Below are 6,651 nucleotides of genomic sequence, written 5' to 3' on the forward strand. Positions count from 1 at the left end.
CCCCAGGCGCCCGTCAGGTATGCCTTCTCTCTTCTTGTTGTCGTGGTAGTGCTAGTTGTAGTAGTATTAGTTGTACTAGTAGTGCTAGTGGTAGTAGTAGTATTAGAAGTAGTGGTAGTAGTAGTACAACTAGTGGTAGTAGTAGTAGTATAATTAGTGGTAGTAGTAGTATAAGTAGTGGTAGTAGTAGTAGCAATAGTGGAAGTAGTAGTTGAAGTAGTGGTACTACTTGAATATATTCTTCTGTATGGATTGATATCCAAATTACATGGCTTCTCTTGAGACATATGTGCTTGTCGGCCATCGTGCCGCTATTTTTTGCAGGTTTTGGAAACCTCACCGTGCAGGGGAGGTTTTGCTGAATTTTTTTTAATGATAGTATTTTGTTCCATTTTTGAAGAGAAGAGCCCGTTAGAGCCGAGTTGGAGTTCCCATCGCCGTGCCAGTCTGCCTGCACCGCGTTGCCTTGCCACTGCACCGACCCGCCACGGCCCTGCTAGCCTGACTCCGCCGCCACTCTAGGTATAACCCCTCTTTCCATATCATGGTCGTAGATCGCGTAACCTAGTTAGGCGTCTTCCGTTCAAAAGAGATGCGGTTGGAGGTATGCAGATCTTTGCATATCTATGACCGTATCTATTTCGGATTGTCCATATTTTTTGGACAGCCCACGGATGCATAGATGGGTTAGTTTCCATGGTCTGCTCCAGTCCGAGACAGAGTTTCGGCATCACCTCCCTGTTGTTCTCCGGATACGCACTCTTCTTTTGCAGGATGTGTATCTGGAGAACAACGGGGAGGTGCTGCCGAAATTCTATCTCGGATAGGAGTAGAGCATGGAAACTAACCTCATCTACGCATCCGTGGGTGGGATTAGGACCTATCCTCACCTATTAGATAGTAGGAACACCATGTAGATGCAATTGATGGTTATATTACTCGCTGATACATATGATAGAGATGGATGACCGTCAGTGGATGTACATGGGCTGGAGAAGTCAGAGTGATTACACCACGGAATGGATGAACAAGACCAATGCTTTCTTGAACAGTGCATTTGGCAAGGCTGCTAAAGGACATTGCCTAGTTTTATGTCCCTGCAGCAAATGTGGAAACAGGAGGAGGGTAAACAAGGTGGAAATGGGTAAACATCTTGTGAAGAATGGATTTATGCCAGACTACACCCGGTGGGTCCACCATGGTGAAGCCCATTGTATGAGAGAGGAGGTGGTGAGACCACGGGTGGAGGCTTTTGATGCTGATGCCGGGGTACCAGACATGTTAGATGACTTTCACCAAGGATAGTTCGATGAGGGACGTGGGAAGGAGGAGATGGAGGCAGCCGCACAGGCATTCTACGACATGATGGACTCGGCACAAAAACCCCTTCACGATCAGTCAACGGTGTCTCAACTAGATGCCATTGGACGCTTAATGGGGTTGAAGTCCGAGTTAAACTTGAGTCGACCTGGCTTCGATAAGATGTTGGCCGTGATTGGGACCCTGCTTCCGGAGGGCCACATTCTGCCAAAGAGCATGTATGAGTCACAGAAACTCCATCGAGCACTTAAGATGCCGTATGAGTAGATACATGCTTGTCCGAAGGGGTGCGTCCTATTTAGGAAAGAACACGAGCATGCAAAGTTCTGTCCAAAGTGTAAATCCTCCAGGTACCTAGAGGTAGACTCTGATGATGGCCAGAAGAGGCAACTTACGATCCCCGTGAAAATCCTACGGTACCTTCCGTTCCTACCGTGAAAATCCTACTATGTTTTTTGTAATTATGTTTTGTTCATTTTTGCAAATATTTCTAATACATGTATTACTATGTTTTTTGTAATTATGTTTTGTTCATTTTTTCACCTATTTCTAATTATGTCTTGTTTTTATTTTTTGTTGCAGGTGATTGAACAAAGATGGCGGGCGACCGTCATAGGTCCGGGAACTCGATATACAAAGACCACGCTAGCTGCAAGAGGAGGCAGAGGGGGCGGCGGAGGGATCGGACAGGAGGAGGAGGAGGACTGCCAGACACAGGAGGGGGCCGTCTCCTCCCATGCCGCTTGAGGAGGAGCCGGAGGAGGAGGTGGCGCCCGTGGATGAGTCGGACGATGAGCTGGTTCGACAGACGGACGAGGAGGAGGGTCCACACGAGGACGACGAGTTGGAGGCGGCAGGCACGGGTTCCGCTTCCTCCGACTCCTCTTCGAGTGTCTACTTGTGAGGTCCCGCGAGCCTTCCACATGTTCCGCTTCCTCACCAACGCCCAGTGATTCACCCCGAAGGGCAAAAGTAAGTAACTTTATATGTTATCACCACTACTTCATATGATATGATGAAAAAAACTAATAATTTTTCATAATCACTTGTGCAGGAACTGGGTGGTTGTGTCGGGCGGTAATGCATGGCTAGTCAATGGCATCCTAGGTCTTCTATGCAGGCAACACTTCCCCGGCATTGTCACGTATGCATCGAAGATGGAGCCGGCCTACTCGTTTGACCACTACGCCGTCTCCACCGATGCGGAGTAGCCCAACAAGGCGGCGCGGGTGAAGGTAGAGCTTTGGGTAAGTCTCCCTTGCACAACATTGCTCAATACGTCGCATTCATTGGACTTTTCTTGAAATAATGAATGGATACATCGCTTTTGTATGCAGACTTATTACATATGCGAGGAGGGATTTGAGGCTAGGGCGGAGCAGGTGACTACCAAAGCCTGTAAAAAACTCATCTCTAACATGCATCACGAGGTGCGCATCTAGGCCATCGTAACCTACTATGGGTCGAAGCTTGGAGAGAGGAAAACCAAGAAAGACGCAAGAGAGATGAAGCTGACCCGGGAGTAGTACCTTGAGGTAAATGAAGAACATCAATATTGATTCATTTTGAGATTAAGTTGGTTTAATTTGATCTTCTTATATGTCCAATACTTGATGACGTGTAGATGATTCCATGGTGGTGCCAAGCGTATCCCGAGTGCTGGGCGATGATGGTGGACAGGTGGTTCACGGAGGAGTACCTCAAGATGCATAGGGATGCCCGGGACCGTCATTTGTAGATGCAAGGTCCAGCACACCATTAAGGCAGCTGCAGCCTCGCCGGATACAAACAAGCATGGGTACGCAAATTCATTTATCTATTGTGACGCTCAGTTCTGCCTGATTTCTAATCATCGTGCTGTCTTTCTCCCAGTCGGCGTCACATAGTGGCCTGGCTTGCCCGGACTTCCAGGCATGGTGTATGGCCCACAAGGGCAAGGTGACGTCCGATGTCTCCTTCAACCTGGAGGACCCGCCGAGGCATACACGAACCTGAGCGTCCACTCCCACATCAGTGAGTACACTGAGGTGGCGAGGTCGCTCCATGGGTCAGACCACGATCCGAGCACGCAGGACTTCCATGGAGAGGCCGTCAAGAGGGCGGGGCAAGGCAAGAAGCATGGGCGGTTCAGGCTTGGCGACGGCGTCATCGACACGGCCTCTACTCCCTCTCTCTCCCAGATCTGAGCACGGAGCACGAGTGAGAGCCCGGCCATTCGCACATGGCCAACCGCTGCACAGCACCGGGTCGACGCACTCAAGGTTATTCCTATTTTACTCGCCATACATTGATCTTTACACACCTTAATTAGCTTTGCATTACTGAAACATTGGAGTGAAATATTGCAGGCCCAGCTGGAACAAGAAATGAGGCAACGTCAGGAGCTGGAGGCTGAGCGGGCCGAGCGACAAGCCCAGGCGCAGAGGCTGACGGACATTACGGAGTTCCTACAAGGTCTTGGGCAATGTGTGGGCTTCTCTCTGCCACCTGGGTTGTTGGTTTCACCTCTGCCTCCGCGTCCTGCAGCTATAGCTATTCCTGTGAGTATGAAAGTTTTTTACTTTCCCTTGTTCTTTGCTTGTATGGCCTCTACCTTCCTAGATTAGCTATCCAAATAATCTTCTCACATGCAATCTTTTCTCCTTTGTGCAGTCTCCATCTGATGGTGGTTCGAATAATCCACCTCATGCACCTCCGAATGATGGAGCTGGGCCTTCACCACAGTCGCCTTGGCCGAGATGAGTGCACGTTGTATTTTTTTTATTTGTTGTTCACTTTGTGATATACTTGTGATGCACTTGTGGACTTTGATGGACTTGTGTATTTATTTGGATGGACTTGAGCACTTATTATTAACAATGTGATATATATTGTGATAGATGTGATATGTGCGGATGGATGTGTGGATGGATGAGATATATATGTGATAGATGAGATATATATGTGATGAATGAGATATATATGTGATGGATGAGATATATATGTGATATATGTTTGTATGAATTTATTTGTCATGATGGAATGTAAAAAAAATTAAAAATTGCAGTTTTGGGTCACTTTGCCGAGTGTTGCACTCGGCAAAGGACCCCTTTGCCGAGTGCAATGGTCACCGCACTCGGCAAAGCTGGAAAAATTGGTGTCCAGACAACCATTTTTCCAGCTTTGCCGAGTGCTGTGACCATGGCACTCGGCAAAGAAATTTAAAAAAAAATTTCAAACTTTGCCGAGTGCCGGACAGAGGACACTCGGCAAAGAAATTAAAAAAAATTCAAACTTTGCCAAGTGCCACACAGAGGGCACTCAGCAAAGAAATTTTTAAAAAAATAAGAATTCAAACTTTGTCGAGTGCCGGACAGAGGGCACTCGGCAAACAATTTTTTTTAAAAAAAAATTCAAACTTTGCCGAGTGCCGGGCAGAGGGCACTCGGCAAAGAAATTAAAAAAAAATCAAACTTTGCCGAGTGCCGGACAGGGGGCACTCGGCAAAGAAATTTAAAAAAAAAAATCAAACTTTGCCGAGTGCCGGGCAGATGGCACTTGGCAAAGAAATTAAAAAAAAATTCAAACTTTGCGGAGTGCCGGACAGGGGGCACTCGGCAAAGAAATTTAAAAAAATAAAAAAATTTTGCCGAGTGCCTGAAGGTCGGCACTCGGCAAAGAAATTTTGTAAAAAAAAAATAAAAACTCTTTGCCGAGTGCCTGAAGGGTTGGCACTCGGCAAAGAATTTTTTTTAAAAAAAATAAAAAATCTTTGCCGAGTGCTTGCCGGGTTGGCACTCGGCAAAGTGACCATCAACGGGACACTACCGGATAGAGCATCTTTGCCGAGGGCCCAGGGCACTCGGCAAAGGCCTAAAAGCCCTCAGCAAAGGCTTTGCCGAGCGCCGCCCTCGGCAAAGAGCCCTCGGAAAAAAATTTAACGGCAAAGAGGCTCTTTGCCGAGGGCCAGTTGTCGGGCACTTGGCAAAGCATTTTCCGAGGGCCAACGGCGGCGCTCGGCAAAGAAAAGCAGCCGTCAATGGCGCTGCTCCGTTGACGGCGTCTTTGTCGAGTGCCGACAGTTTGGGCACTCGGCAAAGACATTTTTTATTTTTTTTTCAAAAACTCTTTGCCGAGTGCCACGGCGGCAAGGCACTCGGCAAAGACATTTTTTATTTTTTTAAAAAAACTCTTTGCCGAGTGCCTCCCCAGCTTGGCACTCGGCAAAGATTTTTTGCTTTTTTTAAAAAAAATCTTTGCCAAGTGCAATGTCCTGGCACTCGACAAAGTTTCCCAGCTTTGCCGAGTGTCATGACCATTGCACTCGGCAAATCAACCGAAACTGCAATTTTTTTTTGTTTTTTGCATTCCACTGACACAAATAGTTCAAATATATATCACATGTCACATATATATCACAAACATCACAATAATCACATATATATCACAATGAAACCATTTTCACATATTATATCACAACCACAACTCAAATAACAACATATCGCAACCACAAGTCAAATATCACAACCACAAGTCATAAATTCACAAACACAGTCCATCAAGTCAAAGCACAAGTCACAACCACAAGTGAAGCTCAAGTCCAAGCACATGACGAAGCACAACTCCTCAAAAAAGCGGCCTATGACACGATGGTTCATTCGGTGACTCATTAGCGGGGTTATTCGAACCTGTCGACGAAAGCTGCAAAAAGGATAAGAGGTTGCATGTGTGAGATTCATCTAGTAAGTTTCTATGTGAAGCATTGGTGTATGTCATAGCTAGTGCAAGCATGTAGTAAGTTTCTATGTCAAGCATCTAGTAAGTTTCTATGTCAAGCAGCTAGTAAGTTTGTATGTCAACCATGGTTGTATGTCAAGGAAGCATCTAGTAAGAGTGAATTTTCATACTTGCAGGAGTGGCTGTAGGAGTAGGCGGTGGAGGTGCTGCCAACGGCAAAGGTACACTCCCTTGCTGGACACTCCGCATGAAGGCCTCCATTTCTTGCATCCTCCTCTCCTAGGCCACGAACGCTTCCCTCTAGGCCTGCAGTTGCACGCTCTGAGCCTCAACCACGAGCTTCTGGGCCTGCAGCTCAGCCTGCAATACAAACTTCAATGTTTCAGTAATGCAAATGTAACTTAGGTGTGCAAAGATAAACGTACGACGAGTAAAATAGGATGTACCTCGAGAGCGTCGACCCGCTGTAGTGACGGACTAGGCCATGGGCGTATGGGCTGGCTGGAGCTCGTGCTCCGTGCTTGGAGCACGTTGAGAGAGGGAACAGTGGTGGAGTCAATGGCGCCGTCTGCAATCCACAGCCACCCATGCTTCTTGCCTCCTCCTACCCTCATG

This window comes from Miscanthus floridulus, chromosome 9 (genome assembly GCF_019320115.1).
Source record: "Miscanthus floridulus cultivar M001 chromosome 9, ASM1932011v1, whole genome shotgun sequence".
Classification (NCBI taxonomy): domain Eukaryota; kingdom Viridiplantae; phylum Streptophyta; class Magnoliopsida; order Poales; family Poaceae; genus Miscanthus; species Miscanthus floridulus.